The sequence below is a fragment of the Acomys minous genome, assembly GCF_964271855.1.
Source record: "Acomys minous genome assembly, chromosome: 8".
Lineage (NCBI taxonomy): Eukaryota > Metazoa > Chordata > Mammalia > Rodentia > Muridae > Acomys > Acomys minous.
The window spans coordinates 37,289,901-37,305,921 of NC_140489.1; positions in this window are offsets into that span (position 1 = coordinate 37,289,901).

Genomic DNA, 16,021 nt, shown 5'->3' on the forward strand with positions numbered 1-16,021 from the left:
TTAAGAGCACCGCCTGCTCTTCCAAAGGTCATGAGTTCAATTCCCAGCAACCACATGGTAGCTCACAACCATCTATAATGTGATATGGCGCCCTCTTCTGGCTTGTAGGAGTACATGCAAGCAGAGCACTGTATACATAATAATAAATAAATCTTTTAAAAAATAATTAAAAAAAAATAAAGAGAATGTTTATATTTGAACTTTTAAATCATAATGTTACCCACAGAAGGGCCAGTTGTGGCATCCGTTTAGAAATACCTGGCTAGCAAGGCTCTGGAGGTAGTGGTCACTCGAAGCCACCCCAGCTGTATGCCTCTGCGCTGGCAGGCCTTGGGAGTCTGGTGTACGCTTAATTTTATGAGAGCATACAACCACAGAGGTGGGGGTGCAGCCATGTTGAGCTAATGAAAGGAGACTAGAGTGCAACTCCTTGTATTCCCCCCACCTGTTCAAACACCCTGGCTTTGCCCAGTGGTCCTTGGCTTTCCTATCTAGTGCTCTACCCACCAGCTGCCCGGGCCTCCTCCGGGACCCGCTTGCCTCTTTTGCTTGGGATACTTGACTTTGCTCCAGTGGCTCCATGGAGTCCTCCTTGGTGGGGCTTCCAGCCTCCTCCTTGGCCTTGTCAGTTGCTTGCTGCTCAGTGCACAACAAAAGTTGACTGGCTTGCTTGGGGGGCCCGCCGGGCATCACACTCATCAACAGTATGCCAAGAACTTGGCTCATCTGTCCTTACAGAGGCCCAGGGAGATTGAGGTCACGGTTACTGTCTTTTGCAGGAGGCTAAGGGAGGCCAGGTAGGTCCCTTGCCTGCCCAGGAATTTGCAATGCTGTGATTTGAGCACGGCCTGTAACTTGATGATTCCCAATGTTTACAGTCATTTAAGAAACCCGGGCAACTTGACCTCTGGGCAGGGCCATTACTCCCTGAGGCCCAAGCTGAAAAAGCTGAAATCGGTAGTCACTGAGCATTTTTCTTGTAATGTCCACATCTTTTTTTTGGGGGGTGGGGTGGGGCGGAGGTGTGGATTTTGAGACAGGGTTTCTCGGTGTAGCCTTGGCGGTCCTAGACTCATTTTGTAGACCAGGCTGGCCTCGAACTCACAGAGATCCATCTACCTCTGCTTCCGGAGTGTTGGGATTAAAGGTGTGCACCGGCGGTGTCCACATCCTGAGAATAGATAGAGTAAGGTTTGTTTCAGCTGCTTAGGAGATTAATACTTTCAGGCTGTCTAGCCTCAAATTTCCAGGTTTGTCTTTTTCTTCTTCTTCTGACTATATAATAGTTTTAGTCAAGGATTCTAAGGCTTTGACACGTTTGAAGGTTGGCAGTGACAGGAAGACAAACCACAGCCTGGGCGTTATCCCTCCTGTACTTTTGGTCCCATCTCCCAGCTTGAGGTAGATGAAACGTGACATTTGGCATGTACAGAATCAGGGTCAAGTACTTTAGAATTCTTGGAGGAGGGCTGGCCTGGCCCTATGTCCTCTATCCCACTGGATCACAATTCAGCCCATGTGCCTTTCCCTTGGCTGAACTTTGCAGGGGCAGTTTTAGATGGCTTTGCAAGCCATCTTTCTACTGGAAGCCTGCCCTGTCAACAACCAGAGGCAGCCTGGCTCAGCAATGCTGGGGCCTAAACAAAACCCTCATGTGTTGCCCTGCGCCTGGCGTGCCTTCTGAATGAGCCTCTGCTTTCTCACAGCTCTTGATGTCCCAAGGAGGTGAAAGAGTGGGCAGGGCTGTGTTTGTTACAAAACTGGAGAAAGAGGCAGTGACAGACCAACAGAAGAGGAGTGACAGAGAGTGATGGAGCCCAGCCACCAGAGGGGGCAGTCAGCGACTTCTGAATCTTCCTGGGTTCTCCAGATACAGGCATGGAGGGTAAATTTCCACAACTGTTGCCAAGCCTTGCAAGGAGAAAGGCAGGGCTGACTTTATTCTAAGGCATGTCTAGAAACCAATTTAAATCCTCTATGTTGTTTCCAATTGCTGGGATTTCCCTGAGTTTGCAAAAAGATGGTATGCCAGTGCTCCATAACCTTACTTTTCTAGTACAGTGACTCTGTAGGTTAGGTTAGCCTGTGCTCACCAGGAAGAGCCAAGCACTTAGTCTAGCATAGGGCTTCACTCACATGCACCAAGGAACTGCTCACAAGGTGCCATACCATGATGGAAGCCGACAGAGTCCACGTTGAAGGGATTGGTCTTTGGCCTTGCTTTAGGAAGACAAGCCCACACTCTACAAATAACCAATGGTGGGAGTCACTTGGGAGAATTGCAGGAAAAACAAAAACAAGAAAGGAAGTTGTCTTACCTAGGACTATCTCTTGCTCTGAGTTTGGAAGACTCTGAAATCCCCCCTAACACCAACAAGACTCCAGAACATTCCTGAGAGTCTTTAGTTAAGGATCAGAGTTCACTGATCTCCTATTCCAGCCCTCACTGGGTTTGCTTTTACAGTCTTCTTTTTTCAGAGTATGCAAAGCCGTCTCCTTCCTTAGCATTCCCAGGTCGTTCCCCACCTCACTTATTTCTTAGCCTATGTCCCTGCTTTGGCCTGACTTATATATACTTATGGATTCTTGGGTGATTTATTTTGCCTGCTTCTTGAAATTTATCCCTCCCATTTCTTTTTCTTTCTTTTTTAATCCCTCCCATTTCTTAGTGTTTGTCTCTCTCCCCCCCCCCACCCCCCCCCGTTTCAGTTCTTCCCCCTACAGCTTTCCTGGGGCTATACAGCATTAATGTTGCTCATCAGTTTGTAGAGCTGGCATGGAGGACTGCAGCCAGCAGGTAGGGGCCATGGTGCCAGAGGTCTTGGGTGCCTGAAGATGCTCCCCCTAGACCTGATGCCCTGGAAGAGGAGCCCTTCAAGACAGGCTGGTGCTGGCTGCCAGCTCCTGGCCAGAGGTGGGGACAGATGGCATTCCCTGCTCAGTGTGTGGGCCTGGGCCCTATTGCTTGGGGGAGTCTCCTGGATGGATGGGTGAGGGTTAGCAGGAAGACATAGGAACTTTGGGGTGGTATCCTGTTGGGAGGATATCATCTTCAGAGCTCCTACTGGAGGTGAGGGAGAACTTGAAGCAGAGGATTCTGTCTCTTGAGTGAGTAGGGTACCCTCTGACGCCCCCCCTCCCCCCCCCACCTCACCCCCTTGCCCCCTGCCCCACCACTGTATGCTGACACTGTTCTTGCCTCTGGGGTGGTCTGCTGAGAAGATAGGCATGTTTCCACTGGAGGTCGGTCCTTTTTCCTGCCCGGTGCCCCGCTGTTGGTCAGTGAGCATCCTGGGGTCAAGGCTACTGGCCATGGGGAAGCAATTCAAAATCCATCTGTGGGAGGTTCTGAGGGTCAGTCTGGGCGCTGTTGGAGGCAGGTGGCACTTCTTGGTGGGTGTGGTAGCGGAGAAATCCTAGAAGTTGCAACCGCACCCCTCCTTGTCTGGAGTGACAGGGGAGTGGACTGAGCCCTGCTCCCCAGCTGTCCAAGGCAAATTGACTGGAGTCCATCTGGCTGTCCCCACCAGCTCAGGCTGGCTTCCCATCGCGGAACACCAAAGTTGTTGGGCCATGGCTGGGTCTGCAGAAAGCACAGGAGGAGGATGGCTGGATCAGGGTTCTGCCTAGGCACACCTGGAGCTAAGCTGCATCAGGAGTGGGGTGCCCAAAGCAGCCCACGGTACTTTAGGACTGCCTTGTCTTCCCAGGTTCTGTGTGATGGTGGCCATACCCTTCCCTGATGAGTGTCATTTAGGCCCTCCTGGCCACCTCAGGCATACTTTGTTCTCTTTCCAAAACCTGTCCCTCATTATTATCATGGTCATCCCAATCAGTGTTTTCTGTCACTCCAGAATATATTGCTTATAAAAAATTTTTGAGAGGTATCTTGGCTTGCATAAATGTCAAGAGTCCTCAGGCGGGCTGGAGAGATGGCTTAGCGGTTAAGAGCACTGACTACTCTTCCAGAGGTCATGAGTTCAGTTCCCAGCAACCACATGGTGGCTCACAACCATCTATAATGTGCTCTGATAACCTCCTCTGGCATGCAGGTGTACATTCAGGCAGAGCTCTATATACATAATAAAAATAAGTAAATCTTAAAAAAAAAAAAAAAGAGTCCCCAGGCCCAGCCAGTGGTGGGGCATGCCTTTAATCCCAGCATTTGGGAGGCAGAGGCAGAGGTAGGTGAATCTCTGTGAGTTCAAGGCCAGCCTGGTCTACAAATGGAGGCTACACACAGAGAGAAACCCTGTCTCGAAAAACCAAAAATAAATAAATAAATAAATAAATAGCCCCTTCTTTTTTTGCATTACATTTTTAAAATTCATTCATATTATATCTCAATTGTTATCCCATCCCATGTATCCTCCCATTCCTCCCTACTTTCACCTACTTTCACCCTACTCCCCTCCCCTATGACTATGACTGAGGGGGACCTCCTCCCCCTGTACATGCTCATTGGATATTAAGTCTTTTCTTGGTAGCCTGCTATCCTTCCTCTGAGTGCCACCAGGGCTTCCCCATCAAGAGGACATGGTCAAATATGAGGCACCAGAGTTCATGTGAAAGTCAGACCCCACTCTCCACTCAACTGTGAAGAATGTCCTGTCCATTGGCTAGATCTGGGTAGGGGTTTGATGCTCACTGCACGTATTGTCCTTGGTTGGTGCCATAGTTTGAGCAGGACCCCTGGGCCCAGATCTGCCCGTCATAGTGTTCCCTTCTTCTTAAGACTCCGTAGACTTGTTTTCTATCTGATTTAAGGCAGACCCGCCTCCTCTCTGCGTCTGTCAATATCCACATCTAATATACACTCAACAGTGGGAATAGCTGGGACGTAAATGAGTTTTCTAAGGCCCGCCCCTCAGTAGAGCAGACGAACTGGAGGCCAGGTCTCAGCCTCTAATGTAGGATCACAGGGATGGATTAGGATCCCAGTGGTCCTTGGCCCTCCCTGCCTGAGCCCAAGTGCAGGCTCTGTCCATCTGTCTGTGCCTCCCCCGTCTTGCCTCTTCCCACGCACCATGTTGTATAAATATTTACACCCCCAGGAATCTTTCCCCAGCTGCTTCCCTGGTCCCTGTCAATGCCTGTTCCCTCACCCAGCAGCTGCAGCAGATCTGGTTGCCTTTGGTCAGACAAGGGCAGGCCCTGGTGTGGGGGGCCCATGGTCCTGCAGGGGTAGAGAGTGCAGTTGGCAGAAGCAACACTGAAGAGGTCACAGGGCTGTGACTGAGGCCTAGCCACTTTTCCCTGTTGGCTGGCTTCTCCAGCCAGCCACCCCCCACCCCCCACCCCAGCTGTTCACGGGCAGCTTGCCAAGAGCTATGGATCCCCCTGGTCTGGCTCTGAAGATTCCTCTTCTTGTAGAAGTGGATCTCGGGGTTGGGATCTGTGGCAACCCAGCCCTTCTAAGAGACACTAAGAGAGCCAACTGGCTGACGCCAGAACAAAATGGTAGCTTCATTTACTTTTGAGCACGTCACCGCTTACTAGGGTTTGGGATGGTCTCCGTATGCCCCAAAGACCACCCTGAGATCAGAACAAGAACCTGCTGGCAAATCTCCATATTGGGCGCCTCTTAACACTTTTTGCATAGACCATCGTCCCTGCCATTGGTTCCCAATGGGTTCAGGGCTCCTTCCCTGTTTTCCTTGGTAACCTGGGAGCACAGGTTGCTAGAGAACCAGGTTGGCCCATGGCAAGCTGCCTCCCCACAGTCTCATGTGCTCTTTTGAGCCTTGAGGGCAGCAGGTTCAGACCTTCCCTATGCATAGGTGTTTCCTCTTTCAGCCTTGGTTGGTGGCAGCCATAGAAGGCAAGCTCTGGCCTTTCCTGGTTCAGTTGGGGCCTCTGAGAGTCAGCCATAGGCTGGGTGTTGATGTTCCGCATCCACAGTGGGTATGGGTCACTTGCTGCCTCTTCCCCTCCCCTCGCTACCTCAGTTTCCCCCTTCTGTGAGAGGAAATAAGCATGCATTCCACCCCGGCTTTCTTTCTTTCTTTCAAGATTTATTATTTTTTTTAATTTATTTTATTTTATGTGCATTGGTGTTTCGCCAGCATGTGTGTCTGTGTGAAGGAGTCAGTTGGAGTTACAGACAGTTGTGAGCTGCCATGTGGGTGCTGGGAATTGAACCCAGGTCCTCTGGAAAAGCAGTCAGTGCTCTTAACCGCTGAGCCATCCCTCCAGCCCCCTCCACACCCGGCTTTCTAACAGCTCACACCAAGTCTTTGGAAATCCTTGCGGCAGTTGCATTTAGAATTCTTTCTTGTGACAGAAGGGACAGGGAAGCTATCAGGGACTATAGAGAATGTGGCTCCAGGTGCTTTGGGGAAGCTACAGAGGTAGCTGGGGTGGAAAAGGCCTTTCATAGGCACCAAGCCGCCAATGTAAGCCCAGTGACTGCACTGGGTGGGTGCACTGGGTGGATGGGGACCAGGGACCAAGGCTGACCAGGTGTCCACGAACCGAACCCACGCTTGTTCCGGAAAAAAAGGAACAACTTTTCTCCCCCAACCCTTTGTGATTGGGAGAGAAGCCGATGGCAAAGGTGCCAGGTGTGACCACAGTGTAGGTATTCTGGGTACAGTTTAACCCCCTCCTAGGCACCCTAAGGTGAAGCCAAGGCCTGTGGGGGGTAGGGGGTTGGGGGGGGGGAGGGCTGGCTTTGGCCTAACCAAGAGGAATGTTTAGAGAAGGGTGGGAAACTACAGCTCAGAGCTGCAAGCTTTTCCTGCTGCCTGCCTCCCCAGCCCCCCAAAGTAAAACAAAATCAAATCAAAGTTGGACCTGGAAGATATTAATACAACAGAGCCAGGGCTGCTGTGTGCACAGCCACCCCCTCTCCCCTTTCTGTTTCTATAAGTGGCTGAAATAAATTTAGTGAAACTACCCCACCCATCTGAGGGCCCGAGGTTTCAGAGCAGTGGGATTTTTTTTTTCCACCGAGAAAGCTCTTCATTTTCAGAGCTGAGAGCTTTTTGTTTGAATTCTGTTGGGAATGGAATGCGTTCAATTTAAAATAATTATTTTCTAAAGTCACCTATTCCTCAGATACATGCTTTGACACTGTAAAAGGCTTGCTAGAAAGCTGACCTATAAATACTCTGCAGCTTAAAATAATGGACTGCATGGGGCCAGTACCTCAGTGGGTCTGCTGGGTATTTGTTGCTGGACTATTGCATATGTCTGAGTGTATTCAGTCAGGGCCCCTGTTGTCTGTCAGGTAGGGGAGAAAGCTAAGTCAGCAAAGCAGATAACTCTTCCCTGGTGAGGATGCCCTGAGGATGTACTATGTGCTGGATACTAGGCCAGGCACCAGGGACTAAGCTGAGAGCAGAGAAAGCCTGCTTTCATTGGCACGTACATCCTGCTGGGAAGAGAGGTGTTTAAACTGCTAAGTGACTAAAGACAACCAGCAAGGAGCTTCATACTTCATGCAGGAAGACGGGAGTTTCTGTCCTGGGACCTCCTCACCAGACCTGTTCAACATCTGCAATGCCCTGGAAAGGAAGACGGTATCTCTGTCTGCAGACAACATGGTTCTCTACATTAAAAACAAACCCCCAACCAAAAATCTCCCAAGGAATCTACCCATATAACTGAAAAGCTTCCCTTATAACTGAGTTGATTTTTATAAGCTCATAGGAGACAAACCAAAAAAACCAAAACTATATTTCTATAAATTAGTAATAAATGACCGGAAACAATTACAGGACTTCAAAAACTGGGAAATAAGTCAAGTGTGGTGGAACATACCTTTAATCCCACCACCTGGGAGGCAGAAGCAGGTGGATCTCTGTGAGTTCCAGGCTAGCCTGGTCTACAAAACGAGTCTAGGCCAGCCAGGACTACACACAGAAAAACCCTGTCTCAAAAAAACCAAAACCAACCAACCAAACAAACCAAAGCAAAGAACAAAAACCTGAGAATTATTAGGTACAAAGCTAATATATATAAAACTAAAAGCCATAAACCACTGTTAAATTATCATGTGGTCCATAGAGGCTTGCAGTCCTAGAACTCAGGAAGTGTTGGAGGGGCATTGCTTTGAGTTCTAGGCCAGGCTGACCTACAGAGAAAGAAAGAAGCTATCTCAAGAAAACCACAAGCAACCAATCATAAGAACACTGATGTAATAAATCAAGTGTGTGTGAAGTGTAGCTCAGTGGAAGTGTGTATTCTTGGCATGCTAGGTTCAGATCCCAGCAGCCGCCTACTCTATCTCCCCTAGTAAGAAAGACCTAAATAAATACACATGGCTAGGGAATCTTAGTTGTTGTTTTTTTTTTTAAGGTGTGTTGTTCTAGGGGTTGAACCCAGGACCCTATATATTGAAAATGTGGTGGTTTGAATGAGAAATGTGAGTTGAATGAGAAATGTCCCCCGTCGCTCTCATATGTTAATTCCATGGCTCACGTTAGATGTGCTATGTTGGGAGGTTGTGGAACTCTTAGGGTGTGGTGCCTTGCTAGAAAAAGTATGGACTGGGGGTGAGCGTCACCCCCTTCCAGGTCACTCAGCGTCATGTGGGAAGGAATATCATTAGCCAGCTTCATGTCCAGTCGCCTGCTCTCATGCAGTCTACCGCCATGGCCTCTCTCTCTGTAACCAGAAGCCAAAATAAAGCCTTTTTTCCTAAGTTGCTTTTTTAGTCATGGTATTTTATCACAGCAACAAAAAAGCAACTGAGTCAGTAAGTAGATACTCCACCCCTGATTTCCAAGTAGGACTTTTTTTTTTTTGCAGAGATAGACAAAATGATTCAGAAATCTATATAAGAAGGCAAAGAAATAAGAATAGTTAAAAATAATTCAAAAAGTAAGAAAACTCTGGGTTGGTATTGATGATACAAGTGCACCATCTGATTTGGGAAGCAATACAATGACAATTACAAGCTGGGTGTGGTGGCGCACTCAGGGAGGCAGAGGCAGGCAGATCGCTGTGAGTTTGAGGCCAGCTTGGTCTACAAAGTGAGTCCAGGACCGCCAGGGCTACACAGAAAAACCCTGTCTCAAACAACAATAACAACAAAAACAACAACACAAACAAAACAAAACAAAACAAAAAAACAAAAACAGAGACAGAGAAAGATAGAGAAGACGAAAAAGACAATTGTAGAGAGAAATCGAAGTCGTTTCAACAGTGTTAGGATTGGACAATCACAGGCAAAACAAAACATAAAACTGAACTTCAATGTAAGTCTCATGTTTTTGGATTGACTGATGTTGATGTTTGTGGTTCTTCTGACCGTGTATGCCTGTGAGCCAAGTGTGTGAAGTGCCTGTAGAGGCCAGAAGAGGGTGCTAGAAAGCATGTGGGGGTCAGAGAACAACTTTGGTAGTCTGTTCTAGCCATCTACCACCTTGGATTCTGGGGATTGAACTCAAGTCATTAGACGTGATGGGAAACACCTTTACTTGAGGAGCCATCTTGCCCACCCAACACTGGGGCTCTTAGAAGGTATCTCTTACAGACAAGGGGGTAGCTACTCCAATAATGTAGGGAATGAAGGGTGCTGGTTCCAAGGGCCGGGGGCATATAGCTGCCTAGCTTGTACGAATCCTTGGCTTCCATCCCAGCACAAGAAGCAAAGATGGAAGGAAAGAGAAAACACTAGGATAGCAGAATAAAGTCACCCTTTACTGCTGACATTTTAAATGCAAGGGAGTAAACTCTCCAGTCAGAAGCCAGAGCAGCAAAACAGGTAAGAAAAACCTTAACTCAACAATATGATATTTATAAGGGACTCACTTTAGATCCAAAGACCAAACAGATTGAAGGTGAATGACAGAAAAAAATTCTTCAGGGCTAAAGACATATGAGGCTCCGGGGTCAATCTCTGGCACCCAAACCAAACCACAGAAAAAGAATTAAAAAAAGAGCCAGTTGGGGGTTTGAATAGGAATGGTTCAACCCATAGGGAGTGGCACTATTAGGAGGTGTGGCCTTGTTGGAGTAGGCGTGGCCCTGCTGGAGGAAGTATGACACTGTGGGGCGGGCTCTGAGGTCTCAGAAGCTCTGGTCTGCTCTCTCAATGCGGATGTAGAACTCTCAGCTCCCTCTCCAGCACCATGTCTGCCTGGCTACTGCTATGTTTCCTGCTTGAAGACAACAGACTAAACCTCTGAAACTGTAAAACAGCCCCAGTTAAATGTTTTCCTTCAGAAGAGTTGCCGTGGTCATGGTGTCTCTTCACAGCAATAGAAACCCTAACTAAGACACACCCAGAGACTTTAAAAGATTAGAGGAGGGCTGGCAAGAGGCTGACCATTTGACAACCTGAGTTCAGTCCTGCAAGTTGTACCTTTTTCACCTCCACATACATCTGAATCAATCAATCTCTCTCTGACACTCATTCCCTCTCTCTCTCTCTCTCTCTCTCTCCTCTCTCTCTCTCTCTCTTTCTCTCAATAACAATTTAAAAACTAACAAATGTGGCTGGGTGTGGTGGCCCACACCTTTAATCCCAGCACTTGTGAGGCAGAGGTAGAGGCAGGCGGATCTCTGTGAGTTCCATGCCAGCCTGGTCTACAAAGCGAGTCCAGAACATCCAGGGCTACCCAGAGAAACCTTGTCTCAAAAAATCAAAAACAAAACCAAAAAGTTTCTTATGTTTGAATAGTTGAACATTATGTTTAGAATATAAAAGATCATAGGAGGAAGCCAAGTGGTGGTGGCGCACGCCTTTAATCCCAGCACTCAGGAGGCAGAGGCAGGCGGTTCGCTGAGAGTTCGAGGCCACTCCAGGACAGCCAGGGCTACACAGAGAGACCTTGTCTCGAAAAAACAAACAAACAAACAAACAAACAAAATCATAGGAGGCTAGAGACATTATATATTAATCAGATATACAAAACAGCGATAACACAGACCAATTATAAGCATTTGTTAGCAATATAACTTAAAGCCATACACCTTTTGGAAGAAAGCAGACTTCCCTCAGTACTGAGGCTTGAACCTGGGGTTCTACCCCCCAGCCCTCTACTGCTGAGCTCTATTCCTAGCCCCTTAGTGTTGATTTTTTGGAGACAGGGTCTTTGCTAAGGTACCCAGGCAGGCCTTGAACTTCTGATCCTCCTTGCTTAGCCTCTCTATTAGGTGGACTACAGACCTGTGTCACCAGGCCTGGCAAAAACAAGATCTTAATGGCTTGAGTTACAGAGTGCTCAGCTGTCACGCCAGAAGCATGATCCATACAAGATGAAACTGATAAATCAGACTACACTGAAGTTAGCCCCCCTTCCCCCAGTGAAAGACACTTTGTTAAGAGGATGAAAATGTAAGGTGAAGGTGCAGGCTTAATGAAATATTTGCAAATCACATGTCTGACAAAGGAACTGCATCTAGAAAGAAAGAAAACAACAACAACACCCTCACAGCCTAATAGAAAGAAAATAATGACCCAGTTAAAAATATGCTAAAGACTTGAGACTACACAGGTGGCAGCTAAACAGATAGAACGTTGCTATTACAGAAATGTGAATTAGACCATAATGAAAAAAGCAGGCATGGTGGCTCAAACCTGGAGCCTTAACATTTGGGAGTCTGAGGCAGGAGACATGCCTGGAGTCTGAGGCCAGCTGGGGCTGCCTTGGCGAATGATAGGCAAGTCTGGGCTACAGTGAGACCTTTTTTTCATTCACACCAAACCAGCTGTACGATGGGCTACCACTTGTACACCTATTAGAATAATTACAGTAAAAACAGTAACTTAAGTGTGGAGGCGGCAAGGTAACATACATACGTGTGTGTGTGTGTGTGTGTGTGTGTGTGTGTGTGTGTATGTGTGTGTACCTGTAAAGATGCAAACTTATAAAATCCACTCTGTACCAAGGCTTGGTAGAGCTGAGTGTGAGTCTCCACACCTTTAATCCCTACACCTGGGAGGTTGAGCTGGTGGGTATCTTGTCCGTTCCGGACAGCCGGGGTTAGATGGAGACTCTGACTCAAAAACAAAAGGCTTGGTAAGCTTAAATTTTAATTTTAACGTATCACTACCATGTGGTCCTAGAAACCTCACTTCATTTATTTACCCTAGGGATGTAAGAACTCTGCTCTCACACAAACTTGTATATAAAGTTTTCCTTCAGCTCTATCTCCAGTCCAAATCTGGAAACAACCCAGTGTCCTGTAGGGTTGATGGGAGACAAATTAACGTCTACTTATGCATCAGGATTCTACTTCTCGATAGCAGGGACGAAGTGTCAACATATGCAACATGGATAAATCTTAAAAGCATTATGTTGTATAAAGTATATATTGTCTAGCTTTGTATGACAGTCTAGAAAAGGCAGTGTCATGACTGAGAATTTATCAGAGGGTCCAGGGATTAAGGATGGAGCAAGGCGTGACCACAAAGGGACGCTCCCAGGTAGTCTCCTGAGGGGTGATGGGAAGTGTTGTGGATGACGGACTGTCTATGGGAGCCAGTACATGAATCTATTCTTCAGGTCTGTCTATTCTTGACAGATATGTATACCAAATAAAGATCAATTTTATTGTAAAGCGGAATACCCGGTGGCCTGGTGGCGCACGCCTTTAATCCCAGCACTTGGGGGGCAGAGGCAGGCGGATCGCTGTGAGTTCGAGGCCAGCCTGGTCTACAAAATGAGCCCAGGACAGCCAAGGCTACACAGAGAAACCCTGTCTCAAACCAACAACAACAAAAATAGAAAAAGTAAACAGAGCTGTAAGAAGGACTGTGAACTACCAAACTCATCTACTCAAGGAAAGAAACACTCCGTGAACGTGTACAGGAGAAGACACTCTGTGTTGGTGACGTAGCTGTGCAGCCAAGAATGTTTTCCATAGGAAGCGATGTTTGCGCTAGGTTCTAAACAACGATTAGGAGCCTTTTGGGGCATAATCCTGGCACCTGGTTTGGAGGTCAAAGATCATCCTCAGTTATACACTGAGTTTGAGGCCAATCTGGGCTACATGAAACAGTCTCAAAAATGAAAAAAAAAATTAGCCCCATGTGGTGGTACACCCTTTTAATCCCAGCATTTGGGAGGTAGAGGCAGGAGGTTCACTGAGTTTGAGGCAGCCTGGTCTACAAGTAAGTTCCGAAACAGCCAGAGCTACGAGAGACCCCGTCTGTTTAAAAAAAAAAAAATCGGAGGGGGTGTGGTAGCGCACGAGTGTAATCCCAGCAATTGGGAGGCAGAGGCAGGCAAATCTCTGAGTTTGAGGCCAGCCTGGTCTACAGAGTGAGTCCAGGACAGACAAGACTACACAGGGAAACTATCTCAAACAAACAAACAAACAAACAAACAAACAAACCCAAAATGGATCAGTGACCTCAGACAGGATTTGCATGTGTAAAGACCCAGAGATAGGGGGAAGAGGACTTATTTTCTCTTAAATAAGAGCGCTGTAGAATGCCCTGGGGGCGTGGAAGGGATAGTTAAAGTCAAGGTCTGTGGATTAAGCTGGATCAGGGTTTTGTTCTGAGGCTCAGGCAAGCAGGTACCACCAAGGGAACTGGGAGAGTTCCCAACTTCTCTTCAAGGAGCTGAAACAATTAGCCTAAGAATGGAGGTTTAAATACCCCCACTTAAGGAGCCAGCAAGATGCTTTCTCTCTGCCAGACCAGGGTTGGGCCTCCAAAGTCCTGGGATGTAACTTCACCGCTTAAGGACTCACACCCCAGGCAATGCTTCATTTACAGTAGAATTTGGACTGCCTTCTCTTGAGAGAAGCTGCCTGATTCTGGGGGACATGACAGTGATGTCAGAAAAGAGACACAGGTTCCCATGCCACATCCTAACCCACCTTGGTCTTCCTCAGGCTCACTTGAGTACACAAATTAGAGGCCAGCCTGGGATACATAACAAGACCTTTGGTTAATAATAATAAACAAATCACAGCTAGCTAAGACAAAATTAAGAATTCTGAACTACTCAACGTCAATATCTTGGACCCACGGGAGGTGGGTTGGGGGGGGGAGCGCAGATCTAAGGACCGCTCATTCTTATAGGGTCTGGATCATTGTGCACCCTTGGGGTCCACACACCTGGACAGGTAACCTAGGTGGCTTCAGGGCTTCACTCAGCCAGATCTCCCATTGCCCTTTAACCTAGGAAAATCGAGGCCACTCCCAGGTCTCAGGTAGCAAAGGACCGGGAAGGGTTAGATTTCAATCCGAAGTCTTTCGGAGATTTCGCAAATGCCCCGGAGCCTGGGAGGAAATGCAACCCCTCTAGGCGCTGAGAGGCACTGCCTGGCGCCAGTGGTCAATCTCACTGTCTGGGGTCCGCGACCCCGGGCCGCTGTCCTCCTTCAGCAAAGTCGACTGGTTCCGCTCGGCTAGGCGGACGCACACAGCGGACGCACACAGCCTCCGCACTACCCCGATCGCGAGGACTTTCACTTTCCCGGGTCTCAAAACCTCGTGGCCCCGCCCCGTCTCCCCCTAAACCCAAATACCTGCGCTGCCCGGGCGCGCGAACCGGAAGTCGGCGGCAGAGCGGCGCCCCCCGGGCGGAAGCGGCGGCGCAGGTGGAGGCGGCGGCGGCATGGGCGGCCAGGCGCGCAGGAGTCCTCCACTCGTTTCCCTTGAGCCTTGCTGCTTGGTCGGGGCTGGCCCGGTACCTGCCGCCCACCTGCGGGTCTCCGGCCTCCGCTCCGGCCATGTGTCCAAACGCAGGGTCAGGGAAGGGTTAAGGAACGCTCCCTCCTTCCCTCTCCCCACCCCCCTGGAAAGTCCCCTAAGTGACGTTGCAACCCGACAATTAGAAAAAAGAGTTTAATTATAGAGACGGGCTCTGGGAGCAGGAACAAACCCGGGCGGTCGGCGGGGCGCGTAAACAACCTGGGAGCTCGCCGCCCGCGGAGCCCGCGCCCCGGGGAGCGGGGGAGGGGAGGCCCATGGGAGCTGGGAAGGCGTAGGAAATTCGAGGAATCGCCTTTTTCTTTGAGAGAAACAAAAACACAAATGATTTAGGCAGCTCTGGGTGTCCAAGCCTGGTCCGGCCCCTCAGAGGGGCAGCACTACCTGGGAGGCAGCCCCACCCAGGCCTGGGTGCCTCCCAGCTGACCTTCGCAAACACTCTGGAGTTTAGACCAACCGGGCGGGGGATGCGGAATGAAAAGCCGAAATAGCTTCACATCAGGACGCAGACTAACCTTGTGGTTTTAACGCACCCTGCCCTGTCCCGAAATCTGGAACTCATTACCTCATCACCGAGAAACTGCACGAAATCCGCGCGCGCGCATACACACACACACACACACACACACACACACACACACACACACACACACACACACACACACACACACCAACCCCCTTGGAGCTGGGGAAAGGAACGAGCAAACATCCCTTTAAAAAGAAACCTACACACCCGAATGATTTAAATTAAGGTGGATGGAAGTTATTTCCCTTCCCGGCGCTTGCCAGATTTCAAGAAAAGATGAAAAAAAAAAAAAAAAAAAAGGGACGGGGGAGGGTAGCAAGCGGCGGCAGGACAGCAGCAAAACCCAGGGCAGCAGCCGGGTTAAAAATGGGGGCCATCAACTCAAGTCCCTGGCGACATGACAAGCAGAGACCCCGCAGGGAATTACGTTAGGTTCGTGGGCTGCAGCAAAAGTTCTGTTTCGCAAAGTTGGAAACAAACAACCCACCCAAAACTTGTTTCTAAACCAGTTGTGATTTGGAAGGTTTTCCTGGGTTTGGCGATAAATAAATGCAGTTAAAAAAAAAAAAAGTATGAATGTGTGTAAGGGGTGGTACGGCTCGAACGCTCTGCTCCGCCCGCTCCGTCCTTTCCAGAGAAGCGTACTCGTAATGGGGTGACCTAATTACAACGTAATGGAACTCGCTCGTAGCCACTCGGCGCACCGGGTTTCATAACAGACCCGGCGGCCTCGAGTGCTGGGAAGAAACGTGCGAGGCCTGGGCGGCGCGGCCCGCGATTTCCGCCCGGGTCTCGACTCCAGCACGCGAGCGGGTGCGGGTGGGAGGCAGCCAAACCTAATAGTAAATAAACACATAGTTCGCGGTTTTAAAGGG